This window comes from Somniosus microcephalus, chromosome 6, assembly GCF_052327205.1.
Source record: "Somniosus microcephalus isolate GS21.2 chromosome 6, FLI_Smic_1.0, whole genome shotgun sequence".
NCBI classification, from domain to species: domain Eukaryota; kingdom Metazoa; phylum Chordata; class Chondrichthyes; order Squaliformes; family Somniosidae; genus Somniosus; species Somniosus microcephalus.
The window spans coordinates 249,743,352-249,768,102 of record NC_140992.1 but is presented as its reverse complement, the minus strand read 5'-3'; the positions used below and the strand labels follow the sequence as shown (position 1 = coordinate 249,768,102).

General features: G+C 35.7%; 1 long non-coding RNA gene across 1 annotated transcript in view; it reads left to right on the top strand.

Annotated features, from left to right (window-relative positions):
- The window catches only part of LOC147116642 (uncharacterized), a 125,760-nt gene extending 109,756 nt beyond the window's left edge, over window positions 1-16,004 (top strand). Inside the window, exons 4-6 of the long non-coding RNA XR_015078848.1 lie at window positions 13,777-13,853; window positions 14,006-14,115; window positions 14,945-16,004. This is a non-coding gene — a long non-coding RNA (uncharacterized LOC147116642). The remainder of the gene's footprint in view (window positions 1-13,776; window positions 13,854-14,005; window positions 14,116-14,944) is intronic.
- The last annotated feature ends 8,747 nt before the right edge of the window (window positions 16,005-24,751 follow it).

Genomic DNA, 24,751 nt, shown 5'->3' with positions numbered 1-24,751 from the left:
GTAACAATACTGTCAGGAGTGACTTAAACAGAGGTGTGTTTGCAATTGAAGTCCTGATGCTGTGAAGGTTCTACACAATCCTACATATGCAAATTTGTTGAGAGTTGACAGAATTTAATGTAAATGTTGAATCAACTGTTATTTTTGTTCATTTACAAGAATTCACATTTTAATTTTTAATCGGTTTTTCAAATGAAAATAATTTTCTAAAATAAAATCTAGTCTACTATTGAACAGTGTAGCAATTCAGACAAATTGAGAAAAACAGGAGAAAGCTTTGTTTTTCATGGATTTAATCCCAGACATGTATTAGTTTTTATATAATCTTAATCACAAATCAAGGAAACTAAAACTTCTAATGTGTAAAGCAATGAAATTCTGTTTATTCTCTACCTGGCGTTTTAACTTGTAGAATGTTTGCTTTACAGCACTGTAAGCTTGCAATTGCTACAGAGTGCCCACCGAAACCCTAGTCTGTAGTGCCAATAAGAAAGAAAGGCAGAAAAGAGGATTATTACTATTGATCCACCCAAGGGGATCATTAAACATCAGTATCAATCCACAAATCAGCAGTCTGTGGTAGTTGCTTGGGCAGTCATTGGCAATTTGTCCCTATTAGATGGCCTTGCCCGGAGGTGTCGATGATGAGAGTGTGTCTTTATCAGAACTTCAGATAGTAATTTTAGATTTTTTTTTAAAATTTCACTGGTCATATCAGAATGTGGAAGCACAATATTTCAGCCTTTTAAAAGTGATGTAGGATTAATAAATGCACTGGAGTTGTATGATCCTTCATCTCCATTGTTTTTCAACAGAAGAGGATTATTTTTTTTTTAAAGTTTGCAGCTTGTTATTGGTTAACTATAAAATTAATCAGTCATTCCCCTGCTACTGAAAACAAAAATTACACTGATGTGAGATATAAATATGAAAAACGTGTTACATCAATTGGGTTATGTATACTATGCCAAAGAAAATACTCATCTGATCTCATTAGTAATTTACTGATCAATAACTGATATTGATTTTCAGTAATCATAAATCCATGGTAGTTATTTCTTTGTACTCCTCTACTTTCAGGTTTTGATTATGGACAATTTTGATGTCTAAAATACAATGTAGTAAAATACTTTCTACCATGTATTTTATTCATTTAAAGACTTTATTTTGGAATATCGATTTAATGTTTGCATGTATGTTTACCCTTAAAACTAGATTGGTTATATCTTTTTCAGTTGGAATGCTGTAAAGAATTTTTCCCTATAATGAATCTGTGGGCACTTTACCACAAAGGTGATAACAATTGTTCTGTATCCAACCCTATGCTGTAAACTCCCCATATCAGTTCTTGTGTTTTTTTCCAGTTTATTTATAGATTTAGCATTTGGTACTCGGTGGTAACCTGATTTGAGCTCCTGTAATCAGGAAGCCTTTTTCACAAAAATAATTTATAGATAGAATTGCCATTATACACAACACAATATTTAAATGTGAAGAAATTTCTGTAAAAACCTTTATTGTTTATCACGGCAGAGGTGATCTCATTCACGATGTCACTGTTGCAAAGCAATAAACAGCTAAAGTTATAGGTACACCTGAGCCTCATTATTGGGATAAATGATTTGACTGCAGTGAGTTAATTGAGGCCTATTACTGGTTAAATAGTTTCTTTCAACCCAAGTCCAGACCCCAGTATTTACACAAAATGTTATGTGATGAATATTTTTCTTGAGCAATTGGTATGAGTAGCATAATCTACACATTTTACAGCTTTTTTTCCCCCATCGTGGGGGACTATATGCCGATGGACATTTAAAATCATATTTTCCTATGGAAATGCAGCAAACATAATGAAAAGAACAATTAAGAATTAAAAAGCAGATCAGAAATTTGAATTAACACAAACCAACAACATAATAGCAACTTACGCCACTACATAAAAGCAATGCAGGATATCTCTGCTTGCTGTCCATTGTTAAGGACGACTACACGAAGCAGCGACTTGAACGCAGAAACCTTGAGTATTTTAGAAAGTTAGCACTAAGCAAAGGGTTTCTGCTGCTTATTTTTAATGGCTATGCCAGACATTGACTTTTTATGAACAAAAGATTATTATTCACCTGTACATTTTTTATAAATTTCATCTATTATTTAAGTTTGTGACATTTTCAATACAGTTCCATTTCCGTAGTTGTAATATTCCTGCTAACAAAAGGGCTTGATCATTTTTAGTAAATTCTATGTACTGTACCTCGCACACCGATAAACAGTATTTCAGAATATCCAGCATAGATAATGTAGATGTTTTGCTTTGATAATTTTGTCAATAATTTAGATGCTAGATTTTGTTGGGTTTTTTTTCAGGCTCAAAAATCCTTATTTGCTTCATCTAAAAGTCTGATTTCTGCATTATCTTTGAGGAAAGTTTTTCAAGTTAAACTGCAATTCCCACAACATAAATTGCTAATTATTTTTCTAATTTTTACTCTTTTAACAATAGGACCGGAAGTGCCACAAAATTATTTATTATAGGTCACTCATGGGAGCAGATCCATTATTATTGTAAATTCAGAACAAACTGAAAACAGGTAATTGAACATTAATATTACACCATGATAGCTACTGCAGAAAGTGCGACGTTATGGCGTGAACAGGCAATTCAGTTTAGTGGACAAATCATATGTCTGCGAGAGCATTAATGTAAACACATGCATGAAAATAGCAGTAAGAATAATTCACTAGAAAAAACAGAGGCAATTTAAATAAACCTGATGCCCCTGTCCTTTGTAACATGTCACATACTATTCGCATGTAAACCTTTTCTACTTATTTATAAATCTAATAACAAGCAATCATTAACTTTGCACTAACAAAACTTGCAATTTCAACCAATATCTTATTTAATTGTATATTTAAGTATAGTTGCTGCCTGAAATATATTCATACAGTCGTTTTTAATTTTATTCCATAGCTTTACATACTTCGTACATGTTCATGTAGGCCTTAGCCATCAACAATTTATGGAGTGTACAGTAATTTTCTTTTAATATGACTGTGTAAAAAAAATACCAATCCTTACTGTGCACAGTTTTCACACAGATTTTTATAATATTAATTATAACCTACAAATTACTGACAAGATCAGAAGTAATTCCATAATGCTGTCAAAGACTTCATTTTCTGCTGTAGATGATGGATGTAGCAGAAGAAGTGACTTCCTGGATCATTAATGTATATCGTAGCTTTAGAGTTTTATTAAACTCAGGGCATCCTGCACACTAGTAGTCACTCTCCTTTCCATGAACATGATTTCTGTATTACCATGAAATAACATAAGATAGGCCTTTTCTTGACTACAAAAATGGTACCACGTAAATATAACTGAAAGGAAATTAATACTGACTACTAGTCTGGCTCAGCCAACCCCAACTGAATATCTTCCAGATTTCTCTTCCTGCAACTTTCTTGGCTTCCTCAGTTACAGTATAATTATTTAACTCTGTTGACCTTGGATTTTGTCATTGAAAGTTAACATATATTTATAAGATACTTCTATGCCTTTGGAAATTTGGATTTGATTATTGTTCCAACCCTGAATTTCAGCACCAGGAATGTTGAAAATTAATGAACACAATCCCGTTTCTTCAGTTGAATCAGTGAGCTTGAATTGGGCATGTAATATTTGTGCTAAATAATGAATTTGCAAAGTCAATTTATTTATGAAACAATGATATACACCAAGCTTTGCACTTCCAATAAAAACAGCGTTAAACTAGAAACGAAATCTCCATTTACACTGTTCTATTCACAATTTCTGTTAAGTAAGGAATCTTGGAGCCATACAACATAATGCACGACTAAAACACATATATATATATTTATATGTGTGTGTATACACCAACTAATTATAAATAACTATGCATCCCACATCTTTGTTTCTCAAGCAAAGAATATTTAGATTTTAGATGACTTGAGTTCATAATTTGAAATGGCTGTTTTTGCATTCTGATGCCTGTAGATGGCAATGCAGTCTATCTTTGCTTCATCAAATCCTTTGATTTTAAGGCTGTACGTATCTCACTATTGTGTAAAATGACAGCTTTTTAGACAAAGGATGGTTTTTATTGGAACCTAGTGATATATTTGTAATTTGTTTATTTTTTTAAACCTGGTATAGGGAGTGGCATGTTTGCTCTATTGTAAATGTTCTTTGTTTCTAGTTTTAATTCTAAAACAGTAATAAATACAGAGGGATTTTATATTTGACTCATGCAAACAAAGGAACATTCTGACTATTATCCTTGAAAGATTTGTAGTTGCATGTTTAGATGCATATAGACAATACGTACATTAGACTATTTGTTTAAATACAGAGACAGCTTCATACAGCTTTTGACTATCAGAAATTAACTGTTTTCAATACATTTTTATGAGTTTTTTTTCAAGGGTTCGGCTAATTGTGTTTCTGTTCAAAATTTGTGTCTTTATTTTTATTACTGCCCCTCTATTTAATAGAGACTGTTTCCAGGGTAATATACAGGGGTTATTTTTAATTCTTTTCACATTTTTAAACAGCATCACTCAAATTTAGAATTGCTTGACTTAAAACTGCAATGTCTGGTATCCTATACTATGTGTTTCTGTTAATATTGAGCTTGGATGTACAGTCCCTGAAGAATCACACTTCTCACATAGAAATGAAACAAAGAAAAGCTCAGTTAATTTGATGTGTTCTGTTAATTAAAGATAGAATTCTTTTCTTCCAAAATAAGCTCTAATGTTCCTTACTGCTGTAAAAAAAAATGTTGATTACTTATGAATTAAGCAAGCTTTATTTTTTTTTTTATTGCCTGTCTCCTTGACGACTATTGATGTCAGTTCAATTTTTGACATTTTCTCATTTGGTAAGATTTCAAAATTGCCATCATCCTGCCAACGTGTCATGAAAAAATTGTATGAAAAATCTAATGGGTGTCTGCTCCGATCGCCTTCACCCGTGGCAGGAAAGACAAAACTGATGAAATGTGAAATGTATTCAGAGTGGTTTGAGACAACAGAGTGTCAATAACCCCTTTCGTCTTGTTATGCTCAATGCAGCATACATGCTTGTCGTGACACTTAGGTTTGTAGAATTTAGATTAACATTTTTCACATTCACCTAATGTACGGATTTATTTCTAAATGAAGGCACTAAAAATGTGTAATATAAGGAATGAAAATAAAGGATTCTTTCACGGTTGAGGTTACTATTCATTTTATTTTGGTATGTGTACGATTTCAAACAACGCGCGTATAGTATGTGTTCCTGGACTATGGGATGAGGTCAAAAAAGGATTTACCTTTTCCATTCGTTAAATTAATGTCATTTATTTCCTATAGTTCTTTCAGTCTAATGGTTTCTGTAGTTAAATAAGAAATTCTTGATAATCCTTCAGTTAGTGTTTTATGGTTTATAGTGGCAGTCTTCGGTATGAGTAGGAATTGTCCTATTCAGCGAGCAATAATTTCATTACTTGCTTTAGCATGCCATGCTTTAGTTCTGAGGTAAAAAGCATGCCCTTGTTATCTATTTTGTAGGGCTATTTCTACTTCTATTGCTTACTAAACTTGGCTGCTGTGATCATCCTTTTGTGTTAAAAGCCAATCTGATAAATTTCCTTACTATTTGATTAAAGTTTTACTATATTTATCATCATATTTTTATAAACATTAAGTCAGATCTTAATGAATGTTAAGCGAGACACTATTTTTAAATAATGAACATAAAATAATATGTTTCCTTTATTTAATTTGAAATAGAGAAGCAACCTACAAAATGGAGGCATTGGCATTTGTTCCTTACAGGATTAAATGGCTATAATGCAACTATACTATTTGAGAATATTCGCAATTTTTGCTTTTACTAAAATGTGCGATATGCTGGTCATCAACTGACAAAAATAAATGAATGCCTTTAATGAATTTTAACCCCAAAAAAAGGTACAACATAGCATCTTTGCAGCTTAAAGATGATTGGCTCATTATCTGTCAACTCCAGATTCACTTTAGATTTGATGTTGCATGCTAATTTATATTTTGAATTAAAATAAATTTAAGAAATAATTTTTGACAGAATTATAAAGTATAAAAATTAAAATGTAATTGATATATTAATAGGTAAAATATTTCTGTTGAAATCTTTAATGTGCATTATGCTGCACCATTACATATTTATAAAATGGGTATTTTGTGGTGCATCGTTTAATTTTTTGAGGTTCTGCATATTATTTCACCAAATAGTAATTTCCTAGTTCGGTTTGATTATATATTAATGTAATGTGCGCTATTAATAGAAAAATAAATTTTTAGTAAAGGTATATTTTTAGATTTTAGTGTAAATATATGCTTCACTTTAGTGACTGAAGCTGCAAGGGTTTTCCTGGTCGATGCAATAGATTGCATTGTATTTAATGGCTCACATTTGTTGCACTTGTTTGAATTAGTGTGAAAATTATGAAGCTTGTATATGGTAGTCTCATTCATCCCATTATTTTTTTCATGGGTCTAGTGAATGGTCTGTGAGGGGAATATGAGAGCTGATAAAGCATTTGTGTTTTTTTTGTCAACCAGTGAATCAAATATGAGAATTTGGAAGATGAAATGCCATCACCGGGTATCATAAAGGAATGAGGGTAAAAAGGGGCTAGTGCTGAGACCAAAGATGCATATAGTGCCTTCTAAAATATACCTTATTCATTTTTTCTTTGAACTCAGTCAGGGGTATAATTGGAATCCAGACATCAAAGAATTCCACCACTCACTCTATCTCTTTCATTGTGTATTTCAGTCGTTTTCATAATTCTATATTAATCTTATATTTGTTAGATTCTGTCCTTAATTTTTTGCCAATTCATTTTGTTTAGTAATTGAAATACAGTCTATGAATTATTTTGGCCAACATAAAGCACAACTGGTGGAATGTAGGCTGCTATACAGCCTGTCTATTGCTTACAATGTGTTTGCTTAAAACGCACTGCTTTTTTTTGTGTTGTGAATTTTGATATTTTTCAAATAAAAAGTGAGAATGATGAAATTGGTTAGTTCAAGGCTGTTTCAGAAATGTAACAGTAGTTGAGTCCAGGACAACATTTCATGCAAAGAACTTAGTCATTTTACGGTAGACATTGAGAGGCTATTTGGTCCCTAAAACAAGCCAGCTTTGTAAAGGATTAGAAAATATTGAATCATCAGTTTAATATGCATATGATCGCCAAAATAATATGGCCTTGCTTGTACATATGGAAGCCTCATTCTTTCATATGATAAATAACACAAAGTGTCATTTTGTTTATTTATTATAGGTAATGATGACTTCTATGAAAAATGGCATTTAAGTATAGTTCACAAAAAACACCACCAATAAAATGCAAATATATTACACCAGGAGCTTATGGTACTGTAAACTAGGTATGAACTAAGCAGTGACGACACTAGTGGTCCACCTTGCTAATATATCCTTTTCATTTGAAGTAAAGCCTTATTATGATGCAAGAAATTTACAGCTCCTTTCCATTCATATGCGGATTGCCAAACAAAGAATTAGACATTGTATCTGATATGAAAATACGCAGTAACCAGACGTACTGCTCCTAATTTATTAAAGCTAATCTGACAAAACCCATTCCTTGGCTAGGCCTAGATTACACCATACTTGCAAGGAGAATAAAATATTTGTGTCACTTGGGGCTATTTTAGGGGGCATATAGTAACTAGTTACTTTTATCGTTCTTACAGCGAGCAGAATTTGAACTTAATATTCCATGAAATAAGGCAACACCATCAAGTCATTGTAATCACTTCAGGTTAATAGAAGAAGTAAAATTGTCTTTCTCGCACACATTAGAGCAAGACAGCATTATTAAAGTTTTGTGGACAGGCAGTTAAAATATATCCTCTGTGGCTTGACGCAAGTCTTTTCAGTTTGGATGACAGCTTTTCAAATCTTAATAGGCTGCTCATTTCTGGTCTGAGAGTTTTCAGCACTTCTTTCGAATGTGGGCTGTAACATGAGGTAAAAACTGACATAACGAAGTGTCATGTATTGCAGAAACCTTTATTCAGTAAGTGCCCCGTGATAAATTGGTGTCAATAAGCAAACAATTAGAAATAGTTTGTGCCACCCTTAGGGCCGTTTTCATGATTTGATTTCTAAACCTTTTTTCCTACTCTTGTTAGCTATTATGCAAAATAGAAATAGTGTGCAGAAGCAATGAATACACACACACACACACACATATATATTATATATATGGTTAATAACAAAAATGTATTTCCTTTAAATGAATAAGCTTGTAACATGTTTTTTTTTAAATATGGCTCCGTGTTACATGCATATTAACGTGCTCACTGGCGGGTGCTAGTAGCTAATAATGGTGTATACTGACCTTGTTATAAAAGTGTGTTCTGACTTCCCTGAATCATTGTTTTGCTTGCAAATGTAAAGCAATAGGTTAGACATTTTAGAAATTAGATTATATGTGATAATAGATTTATCATAGAGTTTAAATACATATAATGCAACCTTAGGTAGCACTGATTCAAATCTTCTGCACTCGAAGAGCTCATTTTTAATGCCAGCATTTTGTTGTGTTATTTATCTGCTGTGCCTGTTTGTAATATCCAGCTATGGATTACACTATTAGCTAGGTTTCCATTTTGATGTGGAACTATTAAAGATTTGTATACGCTTTACTTTTTTTTGTAAAGCTCACAAGGAATATCTTCCCTGAATATCATGTACTCTCGTATTAGTATGGATGCAGGATTGTGTACTGTGCAGGTTATAGGTCAGAGGCATTAAATACCAAGCAATTTTCTACTCAAAAATGCAGTAAACCACAGCTTAAACGTGCAAAAGTACCAACATCAGTACAGAATAAATATCTTTTTTTTTATATATCGGCTGTCACATTTCCGGCTGCTTTCGTTTAATATTAGTGCACAGCCAAAATTGGAAAGGATGGCCGTTGGATACAAATATACATCAAATATGTATGCTTCAAGATCACAGTCCACAAAAATGTTGTCTTACCCTTCATGTGCTGAACTGTTATGTTCTGTGTTTGAACATTTTGTCGGCCATATATCACAAAATTAATATTTTGATAGCATGGGCATTAATGCTCTCGGCGTTGAGAAAATATATTTACATATTTTTACATCTTCCACAGCAATGTTATGTGATTAGTACATTCTAATCTGAATGCCAAATCCAAAAATAAACCATAACCAAATACATCAGAAATGTCCGAAGGAAAACACACATTTTTTTTCACTGTAAAATTAGGTTGAAATTATTCAGGCAAAGGATGATTCAAAATGCGTATCAAATTCAGTAAAGAAAATCTAACGGTAGAAATGGCAGAAAGATGTGAAAGAAAATCTCGGTTTTGAAATGTAACCTGAACCTTCTGTACATTTTACGAATGATATGAGACTGACATTTGAGCAGCCAAAAATGATGGTTAATTCTGGAGAACTGAGGCCTGTTGTGGGGGCTCGGGCTCACATTATTACAGCTGAGATGCTGCAATAGCCTCAGACAGCACTCGTAGCAAAAAGCAATCCCTTTTTTATTTACTGTGTCCAATAATGTGAAAACAGTCTGAAAAATCTAAAATTAATGAATGCGATTACTTTTAATTTTACTGCATCGAACAGTCAAATCGTGTTAAATCAGTCTAACTTTTTTCCATTGGATGTGAATTTGTGAAAAAGAATCAACATTTAGCATCTGGTTTGATAACAAAGTTCCTGAATCACCTTCAACAATAATGAAATATTCATAAAATATAAACTTAAAATACTGTTGCTTGCTGAATATTGGGGAGGAAACTAAAACTACCACAACAGCCACAGGGTACATGATGTTCAGTGTGGTTATGATTAATACAATCTATTCAAACAGTAAAATCTGTAATTTGGGTTAGTGCTTACGTTTCTAATAACACAGTAGCAACATTCAAACTGACTGAAAAGCTTTCTGCTGTTCTAGGCCTGGTGGAAATTTCAATATCATATTTGTACAACGTTTGTTGCTGCAGACTAACGTACATTTAAATTAAGAGTCATAAGTGACCACAATTAAAATGAAACATTAAAAAAAAACTGCAAATGGGGAAGGGGTAATGTTGGCATATTACCTTAGTAGTCATTTAGCTAATACTTCACTGGTACCATTGTCTTTTTGTTGCAGAAATGTGTATCAGAGCAACTTAAAAAATGCTTGCACATACTACACTGCGCCTTTCAACCTGTTTATGGTTTCATTCATAATGCATCATTTTAGGATCAGTAAATCATCTCTTTAGCTATAAACAGTTTCAAAAAAGAATAAATCCTGATTTTTTCTAATGTTCTTGCAATAATGTCAATCACTAACACATGGAGTGATTTATTTAATAGATTGATTATTTCATAGCTGGCCTTTCTAGGGCCCAAAAAGCACTTGAAAGAATAAATTTAATGTGGCCTTGTGCTCCAGGAGCTGAGGAGGTGACAGAAACATGAAATAATTTATATGTCTCACACTCTTCTATCTGTTTTATATCCTGCTTTGTGGTCATCCACAGTGCAGCATTAAATTCTTTCAGCAAGTATCCATTTGCAGTTCAGGGTATTGTTTAAATTAGCAAAATGTAAATTGATGGTTTACCATGCAATGTCTTATCATAATTTATTTATGAGATGTGTCATGTACATTGCAAAAGAACAAGTGCATGCAGAAATCTACATAGGTGCATGAGCAATACTGTGTATACAGTGATTAGAAGCATGTTATGTTTTTTTTCCCCCTTTCGGAAGTGTTAAACTGGAACACAGCGTGTAACATTAAAGATTTAGAACCTTTTTATTCCAGTGCACAAAAGTATATATGGGTTGCAACACTGAATGAAATTTAAAGGTACTATAACATAGTGCCTTGTGTTGTTTTTTTCATTATCATGAGCCTGGCATGTTATCAATGGAGTACCTATATCATGTCTTAATGGTATCTTTTAATGTTGATGCAGCACATGTTCAAGCCATTTTGAGACTACCAATGCAGCTGTGTTAATAACAAACCCTTGGAATTGTGCGTCATTATAGGCCTCTTGATTCGGCCATGACATGTCATTAACTTGATTTTCCTCTGTATTGAGAAACGTTTGGGAGAGTCTCTTGTTAAATCAGAGCGTTGCACATTTGCACTGTGCAGATTTTAATATCTGGGAACTTAATGACCTGGCCTAGTAGCATACGTCAGCGCTAAACCACAAAGTAGCTACATCTGTTTTGGCTTTGTTCAAGATACTGAGGGAGTGGGGAGCATTCCATGGTCAGGGGCCAAACTGCATGTCATATTTCATTACCTTCATTAGCTATTACAGAAGGGTCTATTATGAAGAGGATAGCAACCTCTGTTAAAAAATAATTTCAACCTAGGAATCACAAAGTCAAGCACAAAATTGTTTGGTTAATGGAAAGATTATTTTTTGAAAACACTTTTGGTCTGTGCAGTGATATTACATTGATTTGGATGTACAGTTTTAAAACTAGGAAGGGGAAAAAAAACTGTTGTTACATCCTATGATTTGTAACTATTAAATAATGCTGTAGACACTCACATTTATTTTTCCATTAGTATATGTAGTAACACAAACCCCTCTAATTTAAATAATAATCCACTATCCAAATAAGTAATTAACCTTTGATTTGTGGGGGTAGGAGCAGAAAAAGAGCTGCAACAGAATTTGTAATCAATTGTTAGATCTACAAATTGCATCTTGCAAATCACTTTGATTTACATGATAATTTTGAGAAAGCTTCATTATTGTCAGTAGGCTGGGGGGGGGATATCAAAGGGAAAAAAATCAAACAGAAATGTGTTGCTGTGATTCACAAATGTTAAGTGTTTTCCAGCCAGCTGGACATTTGCAACCTTCTGCACACCTGTGATTGCCATGTCGATCCCCCCCCCCCACCTGCCCCCACTCTTATTTCATTGCTAGCCCCTCTCTTTTGATGTATGAAGTTTTTATAACTATCCTGCCAAAATTCATCACAGGCACAATGTTGGACGGTTCTCAAATAATTTATAGCAGTAGTCTGTAAGAAGCGGTTGTGGGAAGGCCCATTACTAAGTTGCTTGTTGCTGTGGTACCAGAAGAAGACAACACATCAATCATGAGCTGTAAGACCCCAAAAGCCCACCAGATTTACAGCATAATAAAATTACATTACGATGAAACTACCTGTAACTTATTCTGTAACTTGCTGGACAAAATGCATGTTGAATACAGTATTGGTGTCTCTTTATTCCAAGTGTGTTATGCAGTTGAGATTGAAGGGCTGAATACGTCTTTTAAATCAGCTGAACGTGGCATGGGGCACATGAGCTGTGCATTTTAATTTAGCCATGAAACTGCTTTTAACAGAATCTTTTAGCAGCTTGGCATTTGAGGGTTAAACCTCACTGCAGGGATTTTCTCCCAAGCATCGAAATTCCTGTTGTTTTGCAGATGAGACATTTATGATTATCAAGGTACAGGGATGGGTGTCACAGGGAAAAAAAAAAGGGAAAAAGTATTTTCAGTATTGATTGCTTTTTTGAGCTTAGGCACCTTAAGGACTGAAAAGGATCCGGGGAATATAATAAGACAGGGGACATCAGCAGCACAAGGGGCATGACCTTTATTTGCAATCATAGCCGAGATTTACAGTTTATTACTGATAGCTTTCATAAAGAGCCATTCAGTTCCGAGGTGAGTGGTTTGTCATCTGGAAATGCAATTAACTTCGTCCTTATCCCAATCCCTGGTCTAGATGTGAACAGCGCTCCAATAACATCACATTTTCCCTAATTTCATTTTATTCTCACGGATCTATCCTTTGAGCATTAGTGGAGTTGCATATTATTATCCGTCCACAGTGCCTAAAAGGCACTTGTGAATATTTTTAAAATTGATTACATGATTGTTCAGGGTCATTGTGGCACGCACTTTGCCTCTCTGTGATAAAAAAAAAGGGTGAATCATGCTTAGAGTAAATGCTTGGTGAGTTAATTAAAAAATGCCTGGACAGGTAAAAGAAAAAAATGAGAGTTTCTCAGAAAAACAAAAATAAAGTGGCACAATTTTCATACAACCAACCATAGTAAGTCTAAAGTTGGTGTTATACTGTGTCATCTTTGTCTGTTAATCAATGTTCAGTTTTATGAACAATTTCTGCCTGTTAAACTGGTATGTAATAATTTAAAGGATATAATTATTTAAATATTCTTGTTTTTGTGATGCCAAAGCCAAAAAAATGTTTTTGAGTAAGGCAATGATTTTGTTGTCTAATTTTGTTCAATGCATTTTCACATTGTTATGAACATAATCATTAATATTAAAAGATATCAGTCAAAAATTGGTGAACCAACCTTTTGGAAATGGTGTAGAAAATCATTTGGATGTAGAATTTGACTCTCATATTTTTCATTAGTATATGTTTGTCAATGTAAATGTGTCTTACATTTTCTAATTAAAAATCAATGATGACTCTTCATATTTGCTTTTATGTTTAATAGCTTTGCCTAAGTTCTAATACCTTTTCCAATTAATCCTTAAATATGTCTGCTAATGCAATCAGTTAGTAGTCTGAAATGCAAGATCATAAAATGTGATTATGATTTGATAATGTTTGGGCAAGTTGATGGAAGAATATGTTGATAGTTTGAATCCTTTCCTGATGTTTCAACTGAATTTTTTTTGGTAGAAAGCACAATGGTATTCAGGCTTATGAGCACCCTTCTGCATGATGTAGTGATTGAGTACAGTTGTTTCAAGATGATGGTAAATATGAAAATTATCTCTAACATTATCAATTTGTAAATCTTCTATTGAAGCATTTTTGAGTCTGAATAAATTTTATACAAGTTATCAGTATAATAAACTAAATATAGTATATTCTTGACATGTAATTCTGTTTTCCATATTTTTTGCAGCTATTTCATCATTAACTATTGCAACTACTGTGCATAGTATGTGCCAACTATTTTTCATGGAAGTACTTATAGTGAAGGCACCAAAGCACCAATACAGTAAAGTTGAACAGGTAAATATTTCGTGATAGAGATATTCCTCTTAACAAGCTGTTGACTTTCTCTCATTCTCTTTAATTATATACTTTATTTTTTGTAATTGTCTCATATACTTAGCCTTCCAAGTTACATTATATTCTCCATGACTCTGTCAGTTCTGCTATTTAGGTGATTTTTTTGGAGATGCTCACACTCCACTTATATTGCTTTTATTATAGTTAGGCTACTCTCGGTGCTGTTGCCGCTTTCAGCTGTGTGCGGACCGAGGTATTGCTGGCTCTGGAGGAACCATTTCATTAGGATTCTTGGCTTCTCCAACAGCAGTAGCGCTGCTCCATTGTCATGTAGGAAGGTCACTCTCCTCCTCATCCTGCCCCTCCTCTGCTTGCACTCACTCCCTATCAGTTGGTACTCACTGCCCATCAGTTTGCTCTGAGTCCCCCATCAGTTTATTGTCATTCACCATTAATTTTGCACTCACTTCCCATCAGCTTGCTATCGCTTCCGCTGAATGTGCTGTGAAATGACCAACTGCAAGCTCTAGAGAAAGCTCGGGTGGAAATACCAGTCAAATATTTTTGCATGTGGACTATTCCGTCTGAGCTCACTAGCCTCCCGGATAAGTTCCATTTCCATGTTGTGAATGTGTGGTAAATTTAAATAATGCACGTTTGGAAGTCTCGTAGCTCTCGCTGTTGAATCCTAACTTCTTTTCACAAGCCTCAAATCATGGTCAAAATTGATCCCTTTCATGGGTGGGTTCTTCCTTAATGAAGCGTTTTTTGGAGGCATAGTAATTATCTGAAGGGAGATGCAGTTATAAACACCAGTTCTGTCCTGTAGGAATATACAAGCAAAGCATGGGTGAAGTTTACTGGATCTAAGGAGAAGCTTGTAGGGGAAGACTGTCCTGCCTTTCCAGATGAAGAAGAAAATATGATGGCAGGTGGCAGCAAGTAATAATATAACACAAGAAAAATGTTTGGGGAAAAATATATAGAGAGAAATAATTTCATTATTTTCCACTTGAATATCCAAAATTATCTTTCAAAGGAATAGAACCAACACTTGACTGGGTTGAGATTATAGTCATGTTGATACGAAACATATGTTTGTTATTATAAAGAAAGTTTTATTAGCAGAGAAGTTAAACATTTTATTATATGAGATAATTAGAAACTGCACTGTTTTCTCACACCTCGCCACTATATGCCTAACATTAAAGGTACACATGTGGGACATCTGCAGGGTCCCCATTGAAGTAAATCTCTTATGTGAGACATTTAACAAAAGCACTGTGATGTTTTAAAACTTGTATAGATGTGTCATTTGAGAAACACTTCAGGTTTTTGGTAAGAAAATGTTTCGAAATGCACAGATAGTGGGACTTCTGAATCGAATTTCAAATCCATGCTATCGACATTTTAAAGCTTGAGAAGCTTTGGTGACTAAACATGAACAAATAAACAGCAGGTTGGTTTAAACACATCCACGTTGACTAGTTCTGCAATTTCATTAGCTATGAACTGTTCAGTAAGTGGTTTTTCTGTGTTAACAAAAATAAGATTTTTAATTGAATAGAAATGTTTTCCATTACTAAATAAATTCCAATGTTAATTCAGAGAATTTTTTAACAAAGAAAATAATTATCAAATGAAACACCTGCCATCATGTTCACAATTGAAAACAGGAATGAATAATATAACCACAGATCACTGAATTTATTCTGTCGACTTCTGAGTTTTGCAGATCCTTTAATCTGGTCATAGCCTCTTGTGTGAATAAAGGTTAGTTTGACAAAAGATGTAAGTAAAAATACAAAGATGGATTGTTCGTCTGATCTGTGTAATCATGCAACTTTGTCTTCATCTTCACTTGTATTTATTTTGAATAAAGATTGAATCATTTTATATTTTAGTCGTCTTATTCCAGAAGAGTTTTTGTTTTGCAAATGTGGTTCGATGATCAAGTCGTCTGTATACTTGGGGGCGGGCGGGGGGAAGAGTGGAGGGGCGGGGGGGGGATGATTACAATATTCAAAAATGAAACCCAGCTGTAGTAGGGTGTGTTTTGAAAACGTTATTTATCACTGAAAGCATTCATAACCTAATTTGTGTTACTGGAGAATCTCAGTCATGTTTTTCATCTGGAGCAACAGTTAAAGTACATCTTAAATGTCTCCCAGAAAATATTATGGTTTATTTTATACATCCTAACTACATCTCTTTATAGATGGAATGCCAAGAGACAAATCAGAGGCTAAGACATATAAATCAAATTCCTCCTCATTTTTGGGTAGTACGTTTATTACATGTGCAGGGCCTTGAAAAGTTTGCTTCCTTGTCTCGCCTCCACCAAGAATTCCCTGGAGGTGCAACTATGGCATTGTGTTCATTTGCCAGTCATTATACCCGCTGCACCATGATTTCCTGGGACTTGTGCGGCACTCCACTGATATCTTCGCCAAAACCATGAAAAGTTCATTGTCATAGCTCAGCCCCATTCAAGTGAGTTGGCGACCGCGAGTTTCATCGATTTACGCTCGTTTTCTCGCCGTTGCCGCTTAGACTGAAAAATAATGGCTCAAGTGGGCCCTGGGTCACCTGGTATCTACATGATTTATGACTCTCACATGATCCTCAGCCTGGGAGGACCATAAAAGCTGCGAGGCTTCATCTCTGCAGTCTGCAATCATGTGAATGGACTTTTATGTATATATAATAAAAATAGGCTTTGATATTTCACCATCAGAAATAAGTTATCACTGTGTTCATTCTGAAATAGGGCTAGCGAGGTAAGTGCTAAATCATTAACAGGGAAGTCTTGCTTCAGTTACACAGGGTACTGGTGAGGCCACACCTGGAATACTGTGTGCAGTTTTGGTTTCCATATTTAAGAAAAGATATACTTGCTCTCGAGGCGGTTCAGAGAAGGTTCACTCAGTTGATTCCAGAGATGAGGGGGTTGACGTATGAGGAAAGGTTGAGTAGGTTGGGCCTCTACTCATTGGAGTTCAGAAGAATGAGAGGCGATCTTATCGAAACATATAAGATTGTGAGGGGGCTTGATCGGGTGGATGCGGTGAGGATGTTTCCACTGATGGGTGAGACTAGAACTAGGGGGCATAATCTTAGAATAAGGGGCTGCCCTTTCAAAACTCAGATGAGGAGAAACTTCTTCACTTAGAGGGTAGTAAATCTATGGAATTTGCCACCCCAGAGAGCTGTGGAAGCTGCAACATTAAATAAATTTAAAATGGAGATAGACATTGTCCTAGCAGATAAGGGAATTAGGGGTTACGGGGAGAGGGCAGGGAATTGGACGTGAGTCTAGATTCAGATCAGCCATGATCCTATTGAATGGCGGAGCAGGCCCGAGGGGCCGTATGGCCTACTCCTGCTCCTATTTCTTATGTTCTTATGTACATCAATTTACTTGATCTGCAAACGTGTTTAAATTTGTGTTCAAAATAATTTAAATACAATAAAACAAAATCTCTGCTCTTTCTTGATATATTTAAATTCTGAGCTAAAACCCATGAAAAGACTTAATTGTGTGTTAGCTTTAATATATGTTGTGTGCATGGTGTGGGGCACTGAAGTGCCTTGCACATTCCATTGATGAAAATTAGGGTTTTTAAAGTCTGAGGGCTAGAAATTGGGTACCTAAACGCCTCCGGGGGGCGCTAATGGGGCACAAACAACCAGGCGCGGCGCCGCTAACGACTCCCACTAAATTCAGCAGGAGTTGTGCAGTGGCGGTAACCGGTAGCGCCGCTGCACAGGCGTGCGCAGTGCTCCGTTTTCGCCCCGCCTGCAAAATTGCCGCACGCCCCCTGAATCTGCGCCAGGCGATGATGGCGACCGATTCAGGGGGCGGGAACGGAGCAGCAGGAGGATTGTGGGACACTAACTAAAGGGGAGGTGGCGGGCAGGGGGGGAAAAAAATTGGCCGACTTACTTGCCGCGGCCTGTTGCGTCTTTGAACGCAGGGTCCGTGCTGCGACCTGGCAGCCCAGCACTCCCCTTGAGTGCCGGGCTGCTGGCATGGCACCCTGCTCCCCGGTGGTCCAGGTAGGGCCCCGCAGAGTTGTGGGCTTGGGCCTCCCCTTTAATGAGGGGAAGAGCCCTTCCATGCGGCAGCGCTACGTGGCCCAGTGTGTAACGCTACAGATATTCGGGGTTAGCGCTCTAAGAAGGAAGTGGCGTGCTTGAATTAGTGCTCCACCTCCCTCTTGGGACGTTAGAACTGAATTTCACAGCTGCCGGCACTAAAGTTAGCGCCCAGGCGATGTTAACGTCCCAAAATGGTCGCTAATGAATTTTGCCCCCTGAGAATTTTTGGGTAACTTAAATTACTAATAGCATCTTCTAAATAAATGATTAAAAAATCCCTAACTTTGAATGTTCCTGGAAACTGAATACAGCAGCTGAATGTGTCAAAAATGCAAACAATTTTACTGTAAGTGATCGAGTTCAGCATAGTGAAAGGATTCTATCATTCAGGTCATGCCAATATTAATCTGCTTAATTAGCTTATTGATGCAAATGGGCTAAGCCATTGCCTGCACACTTCTGAGTCCCTTAATTTGCAATTATGTTCGCTGCGGCATATTCAAATAACTCTTCCAGGAAATTCAGTGTAAGCTCGCAACGGGAAGATTGACGCACGGAAGTGCATAATTTATACGTCACAGATCGTGCTGTTCCAGGGAATTCTGGGATTATAAATCCTGTATGTGTCCCACTCATATAAAACATGAATGATCAATGTTTTGAGCTCTATCCAAAATGCTTTATGGGCTGGCCATCATATTCCGATTCCTACATTTAGTGCTCCAATGCCATTTGTTTAGTGTACAGATCCGACATGCCCTTAATTAAAAGTGTATTGAAACGTCACAAATTTATTTTTGACTCTCTTCGTTCACCATTCGGTTGTCATTCAAGTTATGCACCTGTTTGCAATTAAATTGAGAACTCCTCATTATGCGCAGAGTTAGTTGGTAACATCATTCAATAGTTATTTAGTTAATCTTTTTGAGACGGAATAACCCTAGTACATCATACAGTAAGAATTATATCTGATAAAATTGTAATGCAATATATCATAAAGTGGAACAAAACAGTGGTTCAGCATTCTTTCAGTAAACTTTTTAAAAATCCAACAATTAGTGTTATGAGCGTGTTCCAATGCTGCCCTTTCATCTGTGACCACAGTTTAAATGCAGCCCATCGAGCTAGAATGTAAGTATCCTCCGTTTGATGCTTTTAAATAGTTTGTGGTATAAGGAAACTGAAACAAATGACATTTGCAATTCCTTTTATGAGTTGGTGTCGGTATCGAGTCAGATGCTATTCCCATCAACTTTTACATTTAGATTTAAATGTAATGTTAATTTTGTTAAATTTTGTGAATTCCTGCATCAAAATAGCTAAATCAGTATATAGAATTGCCTCCTTGGAGTGGAAAAAGACTTTATCCACCTGTGCAGCTGGTGGTAAATCAGTAATCTCTTACATGGCCATCATAAGGAAGGTTTGTGTGGGAAGTGGGATTATCAAATAATTTTAAGTTGCTGTACATCTCTGCGCCTATTGTCATGTACAACACTATAATCTGCTTTCCAAGCTTGATCACCTTACTGGGAATCTGGAATCAGGCTTGAATGGTGTTATCATACTACAGTGATAATCATTCAATCAAGTACCTTGAGTGAGGTGATTTGTTCTGCATCAGATTTTGCCTTCTCCACAAAGTTGGGAGCTATGCAAGAAGCTCTGCTTTTGCACTGTTTACTTTTACTGTACTTCTATGTACAGTAGTGAATGCTGCAACACTATATGCTATAATGAAATCTGGTGAAGCCATTTTTTTTGCTGCACAGTGACAGAGTAATTTTAACCTAACCCAGCCAACGGGAAACTGACTGGATCAGATCAGCTGCCCATTTTATACCCTGGCCAATTTTACTTTCAAATTCAGCTTCCCATCGGGTGCATTAGGTTAGGTTAAAATTACCACCTAAGAATATTTTGTCTTGTTATCTTTTATATTCTAAAGTAAACAGTTATATGACTGACTGACTGTTTATTCAGCGTTGGTAAAGTCATCCCTGTCTATATGCAGCTTTTCTTCTATTCACCATGCTGGGATTGTTTGTTCCTAAATGTTTAAGAACAACAAACTCCGAACTGTCAATTTTTGCTGTGTTCCAGTTACTGTCTCTTGTGGGAAACCGTATCCACATTCTGGGCATCCCACTGAGTCTCCAGCTATGTTAATGTCAGTGGTATGTAATCTGTTGATGTTTCTCTGAATGTCTGTTTTCAATGGTCTGGTAGTGCTTAAAACTTTTTGGCAAAACTAATTGCTGTGCATTAATTATGACCAAACATTAAAAGTGAATAACTTAAAATAGAAAATGGCCCAGGCAGCAGCGAAGGAACGGTGCTCATTATGCTTACAGCTGCCCGCAGACTTTTCACGGGCTTTTGAGCAGCAACTGACGGTATTTCGAGATCCTTTTCAGCGCGGCATCCTCTACACAGATCTGGAACCTGTGTGAGCAGGACAAGCAACAGCAAGCCCCTTCAACCAATCAGATGGAAGAATCCTCCCTGAGACACTCGGAGTCTAAACCAGGAAGTGTAAGAGTTAGAATATTTAATTCAATGTAAAATCATGTATAGAAAGCAAAATAAAGAGAGGGAGGGAAAGATGGGATTAAGAAAGAGATAAAAGAGACAGAAAGAAAAAGTAACAAAACATTTTTTTTAACATCACCAACAATAATTAAATTCTGAAGGACTAAGACTCCACAATTGTAAAATTAAATTTTCAGTGCCAGAGAGGTTGTTTGGCAGTAATTAAGACTTATCACGCCATTAAAAGTTCACTTATGCTTGAATGCGCCAGGCCTAACTTTTTCTGGTGTGTTTAGTGGGTAAGTACAGCAACTTTTCACCTTTCATGTGTTTGAATGATGAATCTATCAACGGTGCAGCAAGGCTTGTGGAGGAGCAGGGCAAATCGGACATCAACCACCAGATTTCCGCGTTTAATGCCAGAAGTTGTTGTCTGATTTACTCCATAATAATGGTGAGTGCTGATAGCCTCACCATTATTTCTATCGCAAAATCCAGGCCATTAAGATTGCAGCTTTTCCAAATTTTGCAACAAATCAAATGTTTTCCATTTTTTCCTTAATAATTAACTTAGTAACCCAATCATATTCTCGTTGCAGATTTTAATGTATGAATAGCCCCCACCCCCATTATAATTGATTTTTTGTTGTCATTTAAATCTTTTCCAATTCTGTTGCAACATGGTCAAATATGGTATAGCCATTCCTGTGTACTACTTGTGCCTCTCAATCAATTACATATAACTGTTAAACCAAGTAATTATCTTCACTCATTCAAAGTGATGTTAGATTTCTCTACAATATTAAGCTTTAGAAAGTTACGGAAAATAAGTTTGAATAATTGATAGAAAAAATCAATATTATTAAAGATGTTACAAACATTGGATTTTTTTAATTAATGAAAAATTATTTTTGTTACAAATTATTTCTGATTAGCTTGAAATGACAGCAATTTTTACAGTATCACTCAAATAATAGAATATTCTCAAATTATATTAAAATGTAACGAGAAACAGACTTCAACTTTTTTGTGACATAATTTTGCTAGGCAAACAATGTAAGTCACTGTATTCAAGGGATTGGTTACTTGTCAAATATAGCATATTATCTGTTTGACAAATTAAATGGCACTTATAAATATTTATATTTTGTAACAGCAGCTACATTTCTTTTATTTAGGTGCATTGAGTAAGAACTCAAAAATCACAGTTGACATAAGAAACAAATTCTAGAAGGTCTGTACCAGTTTGGAGGGAAGTCCCAAACGAGCTCGAATTTAAGCTTGGGTATTTAAACAGAATCTTTTAGTTTTGCTAAATACTATTGTAGAGCTATTTGGTAAAGAAGGAAAGAACCAAATTATTTTAATCTTTTCCTACATTTTACATATTGCTTGTCCTTCAGTATAAAAGCATGTACCTTGAGCAGATGATAAGCAATGGAAAAGAACTACTCGCCATGTTATGTGTAGAGATTTATTTATTTATGCAACTGTGATATGTGAGAACAAATTTATTTATTTATTTATCTATCTACCATGAGTGGGTACGGAAAATGTTATTTATTTTCTTGGGAAACTATCAAAAGAACACTTCCTTTACTATGTCTGAGGAGGTCTCGTACAAACTTCTTTCCAAATCCTTTCAGTGGACATATGCACCCTTCCCCCTACTTCCATTCCCCAGCACCCTTCTTTGCAACTACGTAACCTCTAACTCATTTAAGAAACATTTTTAGGAAGCTCAGTAGCTGTAATGCTAACATATTGGAATCCTGATGTCAGACATTTAAATTTGAGTTTTCTCTCAGTAGAGGCAGTTCTGCCAGTGTTTAAAGGAAGGAGGAAAATTAACCAAAGAAGCACAGATTTGATGCTATCTGTGGTCTGAATCATCTCTCGCTCGGTAGAATAGTATTAAAAGGCAGATCTGGCATGTGGAAAAAGCTGGAATTAAATACTAAGCATTTTTAATTCACAAGTCTCGACAGTTTTAACTGTGTTTAAAAATATTGCAGTGCTGAGTGATAGTTTCAGATTGTAAAGGGATCCATTTTGAAAGCAAATAGAGTTAGCAAAGTAGAAAGATGAATTGTAGAAAAAAAATAAACTTAAAGTACAGAATTTGAGTTTTGAGGAATTAAATGTTGCTGAAACTATGAAAGTAATTTAGAGCAACATAACACTTGAGATGAAGAGAGAGAGAGATGGAGGTTAACACAACTGAGAAACAATGTGCATCAAAACATTATAACCCCTTCCTGTTCCATTGCACTGATGTGAACACTTTTTCAACGCATTACATTTGTATAGTTTAAAAAAAAGTTTAGTGCCTTTGATTTTTTTTTGATCTGAAGCAGGTAGCATTTCATTGAATGACATCCATAGAAAAAAATAGAAACATAGAAGATAGGAGCAGGAGTAGGCCATTCGGCCCCTCGAGCCTGCTCCGCCATTTAATGAGATCATGGCTGATCATCCAAGTTCAGTACCCTGTCCCTGCCTTCTCTCCACATCCCAGGTATCAGTCTGGTGAATCTTCGCTGCACTCCCTCCATGGCAAGAACATCCTTCCTCAGATAAGGCGACCAAAACTGCACACAATACTCAAGGTATGGTCTCACCAAGGCCCTGTACAACTGCAGCAAGACATCCTTGTTCCTGTACTCGAACCCTCTCGCTACGAAGGCCAACATACCATTTGCCTTCTTAACCACCTGCTGCACCTGCATGCTTACCTTCAGCGACTGGTGCACAAGGACACCCAGGTCTCATTGCACTTCCCCTTCTCCCAATCTATTGCCGTTCAGATAATAATCTGAATAATAATAATAATAATCCATTCCACATGTACTTCATTCACGGAATGCTTTAGCTCTGTGAGTTGTAATGGTTCAGTGATTCAAACCTGTATACAAAGTGAATTCCCTGCATTCTATTAAAACTTTCATGCAAATTTATGATCATGAAGTAATTCACCAGGCAGGTTTCTTTAGGCATAAATATCTGATAAATACAATGTGTAGCTTTAGTTTAAATATGACAATACTTCAAAGAATTTTTAGTGAACATGCTTCGCTCTGACCACAGTATTGTGAGTCGATTTGTATTCTGGAAAACTTAGTATAATAATGGATATCTGCTCAAATTCAGTTAATCCGAACAGTATATATTGATTGCAATATATTTTCTCACCAGATTTGAAGGACTTTATTAATGATATCTAAATCCTTGTAAATGGGGACTTTTGACAACATTATTTTTTCCAGTCAAAATATATATTTAAAATGTAGTGTCACTTTAGGTAAAGGTTATGGTGAAACTCTTCATGTTTCTGCACTGAAGCAGGTGGAATTAAAATCAGATCCATGATACTGCATTTCTCATCTCATCTGGCACTGCAACTGTATTATTTAATTAAAACATTGAAAACAATGTTGTATAAATCCAGCCTGCAGAAGCTATTCTCTCTATGGTGGTTTCATAGCAGTAAGGTTTTCACAGCAGTCCATTTTAGGAATTGAGCCTGCCTGAAAACTCTGTGATACAGCGACACTGTCACTTTAATGCCAAAGGCTTTGTCTCCAGGGCATACTTGGTAGTTCAGTTGAAACTGCTCCAACCACAGAAAGCTTTCTTGTTGGTAATTGTATAGAAATAATTAAAAAGACATAATCTACAGCTGAAGATTAACCCTTTATAAACCAGTATTCTTGTAAATTACAACCATTCCATTTGTATGACAATTTTACTTTCTGTTAGATATAACTTTTTAAATCATGTATATCTACAAGATGCACTGCAGCAACTCGCCAAGGCTTCTTTGGCAGCACCTCCCAAACCCGCGACCTCTTCCACCTAGAAGGACAAGGGCAGCAGGCGCACGGGAACACCACCACCTCCAAGTTCCCCTCCAAGTCACACACCATCCTGGCTTAGAAGTATATCGCCGATCCTGCATTGTTGCTAGGTCAAAATCCTGGAACTCCCTACCTAACAGCACTGT